The sequence below is a fragment of the Phascolarctos cinereus genome, unplaced genomic scaffold (assembly GCF_003287225.1).
Source record: "Phascolarctos cinereus isolate Bilbo 61053 unplaced genomic scaffold, phaCin_HiC Scaffold_5;HRSCAF=322, whole genome shotgun sequence".
Lineage (NCBI taxonomy): Eukaryota > Metazoa > Chordata > Mammalia > Diprotodontia > Phascolarctidae > Phascolarctos > Phascolarctos cinereus.
Window position 1 is genome coordinate 83,759,031 of NW_027555958.1, and position 13,833 is coordinate 83,772,863.

General features: G+C 36.9%; 1 long non-coding RNA gene across 1 annotated transcript; it reads left to right on the forward strand.

Moving 5' to 3' along the window:
* The first annotated feature begins 1,020 nt into the window (after nt 1–1,020).
* LOC110196934 (uncharacterized) lies at nt 1,021–8,693 on the forward strand. Its single transcript, XR_002321357.2, has 4 exons — nt 1,021–1,186; nt 2,427–2,528; nt 5,117–5,194; nt 6,093–8,693. It is a non-coding gene; the product is annotated as an uncharacterized LOC110196934 (long non-coding RNA).
* Nucleotides 8,694–13,833: the final 5,140 nt, after the last annotated feature.

The window sequence follows — 13,833 nt, forward strand, 5'->3', positions numbered from 1 at the left end:
ATTGGCACCAGGTCCCTTCCTCAGCTTAAGCCTAGACTCCAAATACGAAGGGAGACAGACTTTTATGCATTAAAAAGTTTTAATCAATAAAGTCAATTAATTAAAAGGAAACAACATAATACTAGGTAATTTTATTTCTAATTGGATGAAAATTAGGGACTTTCCAAGTTGGGAGGGGCAGAGTGAACAGGCGCAATTCCTTGAATTCAGAAGAATAGGTGTCCCACTCACCCCAGGTTTCTGTAAACAATCAAAGCAGCATGGAAACAATAACTGATTGGTCAGTATGAGGGCCAGTTTTCAGATAAGTCACATGAGTTGCTTGAGATATATAACAGCTAGAAAACTCCTAATGAATGGGGGAAAAAAAGAAAACTCCTTTCATCCATCTTGGAATCTGACTGGGTTTCTGGTCAGCATAACCTAGGTCCTTTGTTAAGGGTCTCCAAGCAGCATGGAGGAGTGGTCCAGTTTCCCAGGTACAGAGGGCTAGGTTCAAACAATGTAATAAGGTTTTCTCCCACAATTGAATGAAGTTTTCTCGCAAGACAGAATTTGGACCAGACTCAAAACTGAATAGAAAGGGAACTGAGCTAACTTCAGAATCAAGTCACAAGATGGAGTGAGTGTGGTTCACTCATTTCCCACACTTGACCACTTGAGGTTCCTAATCCCCTCAATTCCCTCAATACTGTGGAGGGATCAAAGCTAGAGTATGTGATACGAAACACTCTAACCCACTTAATTTACTTATAAATGAAATAATGTTGGCAACATGACTGGGCCTTCCCATGCTCATCCATAGTGGGCAAGCTGGCCAAGGACTCCTAGTATCAAGAGCAACAGCAAGATGTGAAGTTTCTGAGTTAACAGGCTTTGAGAGTGTTAAACATTTTCAATGAAAATGAAATTCATTGCCAGTAAAACTTGGTTATGTCAGAAAAGAGGAAGTAAAACCTCTACGTAAAACAACTGAAATTCTTGCTCTTCCTGTGTGGGCACAATCAGTTTTGCTAACTCAGCAGAAGCAGAGACAGCATATGGGTTAAAACAGAATTATTGGGGAAAGAGTTCATGAGGGAAGATGGCTTCTTCTATGTTACACTTGTCTTACTGGGTGATTCTAAAAGTGAAAGATGAAGAATTAACAATTACAATAATAGCATGACTAGTGAAGACAACTAAGGTAAAGAAATATGTTACTTTTCTACTAAACAGGAAATAGTAATGAAAGATTCATCAGTGCAATAAGGAAGAAATTAGATTTGCCATGTTAGGGTGCTTACAATGTCAAAAATACTAGATGCAGCAAATGGCAAAATTGGTCTTTCCTGCTCTTCCACTCTCATCCTTTGCCTCTGCCTCATAGATATTCTCTACACATTTTGTTTCCTCTCCAGCTACCCTCTGGATGTCCAGACCCTCCTCCCACACAGGCAGCCCTGCATGCTAGACCCTTCCTACCTCTTCCCTTTCATCAGTGTTTCCCTGAATATTAATCTATTGGCAGATAGAGCCAGGCAACATAGGGCCTAAAAAGGAAAAATGGAAACAAGCATTTATTAAGCACCTACTTTTGCTAGGTACCACGCTGAGTATTGGAGATACAAAAACAAAAACGAAATGATTCCTGCTCTCAAGAATTTACATTCTATCACAAGAATCAACTGGCAACCTATTAGCCTCTCAGCTAGGTAATGCACACAGAACCACAGATTTAGACTGGGAAGAAGTCTCCAAAGGCATCTAGTTCAGCCTTTCTCATTTTACAGATGTGAAAACTGAGACCCAGAGAGATTAAGTGTTTTACCCACAATCACACAGATAAGAACATGCCAACCACTGTGCTAAGCACTTTACAAATACTATTTCATTTGATCCTCACCACAACTTTGGGAGGGAGTTGGTATTATCATTCCCATTTTATAGTTAAGGAAAATGAGGCTGACAGAAGTCATGATTTGCCTAAGATCACACAGCTAATGGGAAGTGTCTGAAGCCACATGTCAGAGACCAGATTTGAATTTAGGTCCTCTGACTAGAGATAGTGTTCTTTCCCAGTTGGTTTTCCCGATAGAATGTAAATTCTTGAGATCAGGAATCTTTTCATTTTTGTTTTTGTATCTCCAATACTCAGCATGGTACCTAGCAATAGTAGGTGCTTAATAAATGCTTGTTTCTGCCCTTGCCAAAGTCTAGTGGGGTTTTTTTTCCTTCTGTTCTTCAGTGTATTACGGCAAAGCTTACATGGTCTCTGTTCACTCTCCCTTGATCTGAAAAGTAGAATGTTGTACATTGTGGGCTGTTTATGTTTATTTTGTTCTGAAATTAAAGTATTAAGAAGAAAAAAATATATGGTTACTAGAATTCAAAATGTTAACCCCACATAATATTCCTCCCTTCACTGATATTCTTTATGATTGCAGGCATAGGAGCTACAGATCCAGAGAGTTAGAAAAGAAAAGGATTTCAAAGCAGAATCTCGAGTTTTCCACAGAAGCTACCCAAATCCCATAGTGGGAAGCTAAGTAATTTATTTCTTACTAACACAGCTTCAATAATTCTTTAATACTAATATGACTGTGTAATCTATGATTTTGTCTCAATTTAAATTAGGAAGCACATAGGGAGATGAGTGAGAAAAGGTATCCAAAGATTCTGCCAAAATCTAAATAATCATTGTGGAGAGAGAGGGGATAGGACAAAAAGTCACAGAAAAAAGGCCGCCTTTTCTGTGCATAAGTAGATTAAGGATTTGACTTCAGCTTTTAAATCGCAGTCCCAGTAGAGAATGTGGTTTAATAGTTCTGTGTTGTTAGTTTTTATTTTTCAAAAAACTGAAACAGAGAAGATAATTCATCGTTAAAAAAAATCCTGTGGCCTGTCTTAAAGGTTTAAGACTATGGGGGATGGGAAGAGGAGAGGAAGAATTTCTACCTCAGTCACAGTGTGCAATTTGTCAAGTAACCTCCAGATATCCACCTTCTAATTTAATTCTCAAATCTAAATTGTTTCACCTAATTCAGAATCTAATTTCTACTGGGCTAGGAACTCTATATAATACTTAGGTTGTTCAATAACATAATAAAGAACTGTAGTTATTATTGTAATATGTCACAGCACATGCTAGAGTAGCTGGCAGTACTATAATTGTGTGTAATTGTATAAATAAATGATGTCGAGGCTGGTGCCATGATGCAGAATGCTAAACACCAAGAAAAGAGCCCACAGGACAGAATCCCTCTGCATTGCAGAAGGCAGCTCACTGCATTTATCCTGAAAGAACCTTTGAATGATCAATGCATTCTAACAAAGAAAAGGATATTGTTTGAGGCAAAGTAATACAATTTATAGAGACTACATTTTGTCTGTGTTTTTTCAAAGACTAAGATAAAGAAATTTATCTTATAAAGTCTCTCATGTTTTATGAACTCGAATTATTACTTAGCACTACTACACATTTACCATCCTTTGGTTAATCAACCAAGCAAATATTTCTTAATACTAGAATGAACAGTTATCTCAAGAGATGCAAAAATTTTATTATAATTTTACTTTAAAATAAAAATTGTCATCCTATCTCTGTTTTCTTTGATTTATGAATAAAAAAAAATATGTTGCATCAATTGATATGGCATGGTCCTTTGAGGCATTCTTAAATTTTAACCCTTTTGTGAAATTCCTACAATGTGGAACACTGTGGGGGATACAGATGATGGACAAAGCATGACCACTGCCCTCAAGGAAGTTACCTACAACCTAGCTGGGGAAACTAATACACATGAATCAATTACAGACAATACAAAACAATGCAGAATTAAGTGCTAAATTATGTGACAGATTATGAATTACAGGAGCTCAGAAAAGAGGAAGATCCTTAGGGCTATAATGGAAGGTTTCATGAGGGAGCTGGGATTGGGGCTCCATCTTAAAGGGTAGAGAAGATTTTCAAAGTAAAGAGGAGAGGAAAAGGTATCCCAAACAAAGGGAACAACTTGAACCAAGGTACAGAGATGAGAAGGGGGAAAAAGCGTGAGGTATTTGTCAGAAAAGAGGTATTCTTTAAAGAATACTGAAAAATGAAATGGAAAAGGGTGCAGCCAGAAAATGATGCAGTGATTTAAGCATGAACCAGAGAAGTAATGAAGTAATAAAATGGAAAGTAATAAAGAAAAATAGAATGAAGAGGAAAGGATAAGAATGAAAAATATTTGAAAGAAAAAATCAACATGATTTCATAAATGACTGAATATAAAGAGAGTGAGAATTCAGAGGTGATTACAAAGTTTCATGAATATGTAAATGTTAGTACCATTGAGTGGCAAGGAATTTGAGAAACAGTTTATTTTATAGTTAGCCTTCATTTACATAGCACTTTAAGGAGTGCAAAATATTTTACATGTGTTATTCTGTATAATGAGTTCAGTTTTGGACACATTGAATTTGGACTAATAATAAAACATGCAAGTGGAATATTCAGTAACCAGTTTGGAAATATGAGGCCAAAGTTCAAAAAAAAATTTAGATTTGGGAGACATCTGCATAAACTTGAAGGCATTAGACTAATTAGGTTTCCAAATGAAAGAATGAAAGGACAAGTGGTTCAAGGATTGAGATCTGGGGAATTTCCATAAGGAGGGGCAAAGAGGAAAGAGAGGAACCTGTGGAAAAAAAAGTAAATCAAAAGTATTAGGAAAACCAGAATTCTGTCATATCACAAAAGCCAGCATGTAAAAAAAAAAGGAATTGTTTTAAATGGAAGAGGAGAGACATCAGAACCAAATGATGCAGAGACTTCAAAACAAATGAAGACAGAGTCAAGGATTATTTTGATGATAATGGCAATGGCGCTTTCCAAAAGAAGGTGCTAGGTACGGCACCCAGATTCTTAAAGAATCAAAGAAAGGAGTGAATGGCAAGAAATCAACTAATAACAAAGAGAGTTAGATTTGGGTTCAGGGGATCTGAATTTGACTCCAAGTTCTGTTACTTTGGGTAAGACTTGATTCCTCTGGGCCTCAGTTTCCTCATCTGTAAATTTAGAGGAATGGACTAGATTACCTGTAAGGCTCCAACTCTAAATCTACTATCTTAATGTAAATTCTTCATTTGAAAGGTTTGGAAGTGAAAGGAAGGAGAAAAATATGACACTAGCTGGAGGAAACGGAGAAGAATTACCAAGAAAAGTTTAAAGGTAATTGTAAAGAGAATAGAAATGGAAAGATCGCAAAATCTTTTAATGCTTTCTGAATGATCAAAAAGATGAAATATTTTAGTTTAATGTTAAGGGCATTCTGTGAAAATTAATAAAGAATACAGGTACGTAATATGTATTAACTGGAATACTTGATAGACTTGATAAACAACACATTCCACAATCATGACTAATTACAGTTCAGCGCATTGTGTTTTCATTTTCTATTTGTGAATCAATAATATATCATGGTTACTAATAAGTTTCCAATAATTTATTTGCCTACCTTTCTTTTATGATTCTAGTTCTTGAATGTATCCTTACTCCAAAAGGAGAAAGAGGAATTTGGCTATCAGTTTGCTCACCCTTATCTTCTTTAATAGGAGACAACATTTTCTGGTGCATTTCTTCCTCTCCTGAGTTATCATCTAATAACAAATACAGAAGCAGTAAGTTTAGTTACCCTATCAATAAGTATTTATTGAGCACCTAATGTATACTCAGAAGTATTTAAATTAAAGTAACTTTATCCCATGGGAATTTGAGGATGAAATTCGAAGAATAATAGATTAGAAATGGAAACGATCACAAAATTGTGCTTTTATTTTATAACAAACTCTTTTCACCAAGATGGTAAAAGCTACCACATTTGAATTGTAACATAACTCCCTATGTGCTACATGAGGAGATGGAAATGGCATTAAAGAAAACAGAGACGAGAAAAGAAGCTGGACTATATTGAGTATATGGACTAGATCAAGTATACATAAAGGAGGTCTACACTGGGAACACACAAAATTTTGAGGGTGCTGAGGAACTGATTCTTTTTTGTGTATTTCTTAATTTTTTAACATTGATTTTTAAATATTTTAACTTCCAAATTCTCTCCTTCCTACAGCTTTTCCCCCATTCATTAAGAAGGCAAGCAAGATGATACCCATTACACATGTGAAGTCATGCAAAATGTTTCCATATTGACTATGTTACAAAACAAAACCTCCCAAAAGTAGGAAAAACAAAGGGAAGAACAATTATGTTTCAATCTGCACTAAGAGTTCATCAGTTCTCTCTCTGGAGGTGGATAATATTTTTCATCATGAGTTCTTTGGAATTGTCTCATATCATTGTATTGATCAGTGTAGCTGTTTTTCACAGTTGATCATCATTACAATATTGCTGTCATGATGTACAATGCTCTCTTGGTTCTGCTCCCTTCATTTTGCATCAATCAGTTCATATAAGTCTTCCCAGGTTTTTCTGAAACCATCCCCCTTGCCATTTCTTGTAGCAAAATAGCATTCCACCACAATCATATACCACAACTTGTACAGCCATGGGCATCTCCTCAATTTTCAATTCTCTGCCATCGCAAAAAGAGCTGCTAAAAATATTTTTGTATATTTAGGTCCTTTTCATTTTTTCATTGCTCTTTTGGGATACAGACCTATTAGTGGTATTGCTAGGTCAAGGGGTATGCATAATTTTATAAACCTTTGGGTATAGTTTAAGATTGTTCTTAAGAATGGTTAGACCAGCTTACAACTCCACAAATAGTGCATTAATGTACTTGTTTTTCCACATCCTGAGGGATTGGTTCTTAAGGTGTCTGAAAGAGAAGATACCAAAAAGGGAAAAGAAAATATATTATAAGCTGGTTGTTTGTTTGTTTGTTTTACCACCACAAAATGGCAATCAAAAGAATAACTACTAACTCATATTCCACCTTTTTCATCACTACAAAAAAATTTATGAGAATCTATACCCACACTGGGGGTTTCCTTCGTGAAAATATGAGAAAAGTCAGATTTTTCACAAATGATATTTGACAATAGACTACATCTTCACAAACAGTTATTTGAAGTATATGGTAAAACAATCAACCAGCAAGCATTATTAAACTCTTATTATGTGCCAGGCATTGAGCTAGGCACTGAGAATATTAAGGCAAAAATGTAACAATCCCTGCCCTCAAGGAATTTCTATTCTATTGGGGAGACATGCATCTAAACATGCTTATATAAAATAAATGTAAAGTGATCTTTTTAGGTGGAGTGGGGACACTAACAGGAGAGAGAGGAGATCAGGAAATACTTTGGATAAGAGATATTTCTTGATCAGAATTCTGAAGGAAACAGATTATATGAAGTAGAGGTAAGGTGGAAGTGTCTTCCAAGCATGGGGGTCACCTAGTACAAGGGCACGGAGATAGGCAATGGAGTGTCTTGTGTAAGACCCTTCAATTAGGCAAATTTAGTTGCTAGAGCTTGGAAAAGGGAATAATGCAAAATTAAATTAGAAAAGTAAAATGGGAATAGGTTGTTAAGGACTTTCAAAACTAACCAGCAGAACTTATATTTTATATTAGAGGCAGTCAGGAACTATTAGAGTTTATTGAGTAGGGGAATGACATGATTAGATCCATACTTCAGGAAAATCACTTTTGCAGCTGTGTGGAGAATGGATTGGAGAAAGCAATTTCAGTTAGGGAGACTACTTAGGAGTCTATCATACTACAAGAATACAAAATCTCACAGGGTTTACTGTTTGTTGACTATAACTGAGGACTTGATTTGGTAGGGAAAAACACCAGAACTTTCTTTCAGGGCGTCTCTCAAGTATAGCTCAACATCACGCAAGATTCTTTGAAAGAAATACCAGAGATACCTTTTTTGACAAACCCTTGATTATTAGTATCAAGTAAGGAGTAAAACACAGAAATATATGCTCATCAAAGGGGTCATCACCATCATGGAGGATAATATTACAAAATCCAAATGGAAGAGTGATTCTCTGTCAAATGGTATGGCTCTCCAGATGTTCCTATTTGTGGATGGCATTATATGATTGTATCAAGCCCCAGGGATATTGTAGAGTTTTCCAAATAAGATAAAAATCATTCTAACATGTTTAGTCTAATTCTTCACACAATGAATGAAAAATTTCTATTATACAGACTATGATAGTCTAAGTTTTTCTATCAGTATATAGATGCATGTGTATGTGTATGTGTGTGTATATATATATGTGTGTGTATACATACATATATACATATATATATATATATATATATATATATATATATATATAACATACACACGCATACATACACATGCATATGTACATATATCTTGGATAGACAATGTAAGTAGACAATGAGCTGAGCCCAGAATTGAAAAGAAAGAAGAGAGAAGACTAAACTGCCTTTGGGAAATTGTGCTATTTTCAAAAGTAACCCCAAGTTTCTCCCTGAAACAAAGTCCCATTTTTAAAAATATACTTTTTTCTCCCCCCCCTTAATTACATGTTAAAACAATTTTATAGCATTTGTTTTTTTTTCAAGTTTTGAGTTCCCAATTCTCTCTCTCTCCTCTCCCCCTCCCTGAGACTCTAAGCAATCAGATATAGTTTATATATATGTAATCATGTAAAACATTTCCATATTAGTTATTTTGTACAAGAAGACATGAATAAAAGAAAAAAATGAAAGAAATAAAGTGAAAAATAGCATGCTTCAATCTGTTTTCAAACAATGTCAGTTCTTTCTCTGGAGGCAGCTAGTGTGCTTCATCATTAATCCTTTGGAATTTTCTTGGATCATTGTGTCACTGAAAATAACTAAGTTATTCACAGTTCTTCATCGAGCAATATTGCTGTTACTGTGTATAAAGCTCTCCTGGTTCTATTCACTTCACTTTGCATCAGTTCATGTAAGTCTTTCCAAGTTTTTCTGAAATCATCCTGCTTGTAATTTCTTATAGCATGATAATAGTCCATTACAATCATATACTACAACTTGTTTAGCTATTCCCCAATTGATGGATATCTTTTTTTTGGGGGGGGGGTTGGCTAGGTAATGGGGTTAAGTGACTTGCCCAGGGTCACACAGTTAGTAAGTGTTATGTGTCTGAGGCCAGATTTGAACTCAGGTCCTTCTGAATTCAGATGGATATCTTTTTGATTTCCAATTCTTAGCCACCACAAAAAGAGCTGCTATAAATATTTTTGTACAAATTGGTCCTCCCCCCCCTTTTTTATGTCTTTGGAATATAGACTTGGTAGTGGTATTACAGGGTATGCACAGTTTTATAGCTCTTTTGGCGTAGTTCCAAATTGCTCTCCAGAATGGTTGGACCAGTTTACAACTCCACAAACAGTACATTAGTGTCCCTTGCTCAGGGTCAAGTAGCTAGTAAATGTCTGAGGCTGGATTTGAACTCAGGTCTTCCTAACTCCAGGCCCAGTGTTGCAGCCACTTCACCATCTAGCGATGGTCACTCAAAGGGCAATGGAAAGATAGATGATGAGTGTGAGCAGACTGCAACACATTACAAAGAAGGAATTGCCAGAGAAGTGGCATAAAGGAATGATAATCAGGTAGCAGGAGGAAGTGATCCTTATTGAAAGCTTCATATGCCCTGAAATTTCAAATTGACTGGGGAGCTCATTACATTGGAATTCATTGGCTTTACACTTGTATTGTGATGAATGAGAACACATTTAATATAGAGCAACCATATGTTATGGGGTATATCAATATGAAGATGAAGATACTGAGGCTGAGAAAGGTTTTTCAATGACTTACTCAAGTGTTTCTTCAGGAACAGATGGGACAGAATGGGAATCACTTGTGCATGTAGAGGGTTTTGCCTTAACAGGGAAAAGGACCGTGTCTTCAGGCAGCTAGGTGGCACAGTAGATATAATTCTGGGCCTAGAGTTAGGAAGATCTAAATTCAAATCTGGTCTCAGAGACTTACTAGCTATGTGACTCTGGGCTAGTAACTTAACCTCTGTGTGCCTGTTTCTTCAACTATAAAAAAAAAAGGGAATAATAATATCATCTGTCTCCCAGAGGTGATATGAAGATATGATGAGATAGCTGTAAAGCCACCAGTGCCTAGCACATAGTAGGTGCTTTATAAATACTTGTTTCCTTCCTTCATTTGGGGCAGGGGTGAAAGAGGAAGGAGACAGTTATCAGAAGGCTTCTGTAAGATGAGCAGCAGGGGAGAAGAAACAGCTCTTGATGAATAACTTTTTTTTTTTCGGTGAAATATGGGACAAGGCTCACAGCTAAGAGGGTGGAGGGAGGGGGATCCATGGGAGGTTTTAGGAGGCATGAAAAAGTTTGGAAAAGCCACTGTGGTGAGTCGAATAGTGAATTAGGAAGATGTACAAAAATTTTCTATTCATAGCGAAAGCCCTGTTGAGATTATGTAACATAAATTTGTAGTGGACTTGGTCAAAACAGTCTTGTGATTTTCTTGAGCCTTATTCAGTAGCAGGTGAATGGGAAGAAAGTCAGCAAATGGTGGGAATAATCCAAGGTTGAAGTTTTACAGGGTGAAATCTCCAATAATATAAGAGGCAGGGAATGGAGGGAAGAAGACAGTGTATACTTGATCAGTTTCATCAAAGGATCAAGATGGGCGCATAGGTAATGTCAGTGCATAGGTAATGCTTAGAAAAGAAATGGGAAGCGAGACATTGGAGGCAACAATTAGAATCGATTTCAACTGATGGAATGGATGTAACAATGGAGAACAGGGTTTGGAGTTGCAAGGCGAAGAGGTAGAATGACAATAGAATCTGATCAAATGAAAGGATTTCGGAGATCACGAACATGGAAGTGGAATCCTTGTGGGTGACGGCAAAACCAATGGTGAGCATCTCTGTGTTTAGTTGACGTGGGTATGAGGAATAGTCATGAGAAATGAATAAGTTGAGGAACTAGGAGGTTGACTGGGTTATCAATATACAGATTGTATTAGCATAAGCACTGGAAAATGGATGTACTGATAGCATCTACCTCCTGGGATTGTTGTGAGGATCAAATGAAGTTAAGTTTGTAAAGATTCCTGTAAACCTTGAAGCACAATATAAATGCTAGCTATAATTATTGTTATTGACATAATACAAAGTACTTTAACTTGACAAAGTGCTTTACATACACTGAGGCAGCTAAATTGTATAGCTTGAAGTCAGGAAGATTCATCTTCCTGTGTTCAGCCTCAGACACTTACTATCTATAGGACAAGTCACTTAACCCTGTTTGCCTCAGTTTCCTCATCTTTAAAATGAACTGGAGAAGAAAATGGCAAACCACTCCAGTATATTTGCCAAGAAACTCCTAAAAGGGGTTGTGAAGAATCAGGCCCAACTGAACGACGACAAATTATAGACATTATCTCGTTCAAGTTCCACAACAGCACTGTGAGGCTTGCACTACAGATACTCTGATGTGTGTTCACTGCCACATAGCCATGAACCTCTGAGTATGCTTATAATTACAATAACATTTGTAACTGAAAAGTTTCCACTAGACAGTGGAAGTCAGAATTGAATTGACATTGAATGAATGACTGAAGCATTCATTAAGTCTAGCTATGTGCAAAACATTATGCTGATAGCTGGGGAGACAAATTGTTGTTGTCGGGTTGTTTTTCAGTCCTGTCCAACTCTTCATGACTCTATTTGGGATTTTCTTGGCAAAGGTACTAGAATGATTTGCCATTCCTTCTCCAGTTCATTTTAAAGATGAGGAAACTGAGGCAAACAGGGTTAAGTGACTTGCCCAGGGTCACACAGCTAGTAAGTGTCCCAGATCAGATTTGAACTCAGGAAGATGAGTTTTCCTGATGCCAAGCTCAGTGCTCTATCTACTGCACCACCTAGCTGTCAGGGAGACAGATAGATAAGTAAAAGAGGCCCCACTCTCAAGAAGCTCACATTCTGAAAGCACTTAACTTCAAGGGGAAAGAAATAGCACAGAATACATTTGTCTTGGAAAACCAATATGTTGCTGGTTTCTCATTAGCATCAATTATGCTTCCAGGTGTCCTTTAGGGTAAATGATTTTGTGCACGTCTACCAAAACATGTAACCAATCTTTGTTTCTGTTTTTGGATTCTTCTTGAATATCTTCTCTGTGAGATACACTTAGGGATTCTCCCTCACATTGGATTTGAAACTCTAATTCTGTATTGAAAGAAATAGCTAGTTTACCAGAAGGTATATTGCATATTTTAATACCATTTAGAGTTTCACTTCCAACATTTACCTTTCATTTTCTATTACAAGTGCTAGTTCCTGTAAGACAACAGAAAAATCGGTTCAATAATTTCCAGTTGATGGAATTCAGTATTATTTTTAGTAAATAAATCTTTTTTTAAAAAATCTGTGTTGCAGAAAAAGTCAGATGCTGCTGAACTGGTTTCTCTCTTACCCAAATGAGGAAATTCAAGACAGTACTATCATGAGATTCTTTGTCATGCTTACTTATTTCTGTAGGCCTTGAGAATTACCTAGTTCCCTTTTTTTTTTTTGGCTAGACAATCAGGGTTAAGTGACTTGCCCAAGGTCACACGACTAATGAAGTGTCAAGTGTCTGAGGTCAGATTTGAACTCAGGTCCTCCTGACTCCAAGGTTGGAGCTCTATCCACTGCACCACCTAACTGCCCCACTAGTTCCCTTTTTAGAAAAAGACTTTAGTAACCGTATCTCATTCCTTCTTAAACTCAGTAGATAGAAGCAAGAGGTGACTAGCATTTGGATTGAGGAACTCATCAAGAGTAGCACAGATACATGAAGGTGGCATAGAGGAGAAAGTGTTGGGACTTGAAATCTGGAAAACCTGGGTTGGAATCTCACCTCAGATGTTTATTGCTTGTGTGATCCAGTCCTGCCACTCATCCTCTCTGATCCTCAGTTTTCTCATCTGTTAAATGGATGATAATAATAGCTCCTCCATCAAAGGATGGCTATGAGGCTCAAATGAAATAATGTATGAAAAGTACTTTGCAAACCTTGAAATTCTATAGAAACGTGAGCTATGAGTAGGAGGAGGAAAAATTATAAAATTTGGCAATGGCCCAGATATTGAAATCCGAATGGGAGGAGGGATCAAAGCGGATTATATTCTTAAACTTAAAAAAGGGACTATCTTAGGATCACTAAGCACGAATGAGAAGGGAAAAGACAGGAAGTGCATTGAGCTCCGATCCTCCCGACTCCAGGCCCAGCACTCTGTGCTACCTAACTGCCTCACGGCAGTCACTCACAATGAGGAAACCCTGTCTACCAGTGCAGATGTGTTAGTCTTAGTTTCCTGGGACACTGAGAGAATAAATGACGGCCACACAGTGCATGAGTCAAAGATGGCACATGAAGCAGTCTTCCTTTCTCCAAAGCCATCTCTCTATTCACTGTGCCATGGCTACCTCTCTGTGTAAACACTATAAATATATTGACCAGGTGAAGAAAGATAGGGATATTTTAATGACTTTGTTTGTATAATTCCCAACTGCTTTCCAGAATGGCTATACCAATTCACAGCTCCACTAACAATTTATTCCTCTGTCTGTCTTTCCACTGTCCCGCCCACATTGACTTTTCCTGTCTTTTGTCATCTGTCCAATTTGTTAGGCGTGAGGTGAAGCTTCAGGGTTGTTTTGATTTGCATTTCTCTTAGTATTAATGAGTTGGAGCATTTTCTTCATGTAGCTATTATTAATTCGTAATTCTTTTGAGAACAGTTGTTCATATTCTTGATCACTTATAGATTGGGAAATTACTTTTGGTCTTGCATATTTCTATTAGCTATTTATAATCTTGTATATCATCCTTTATCAGAGATATCT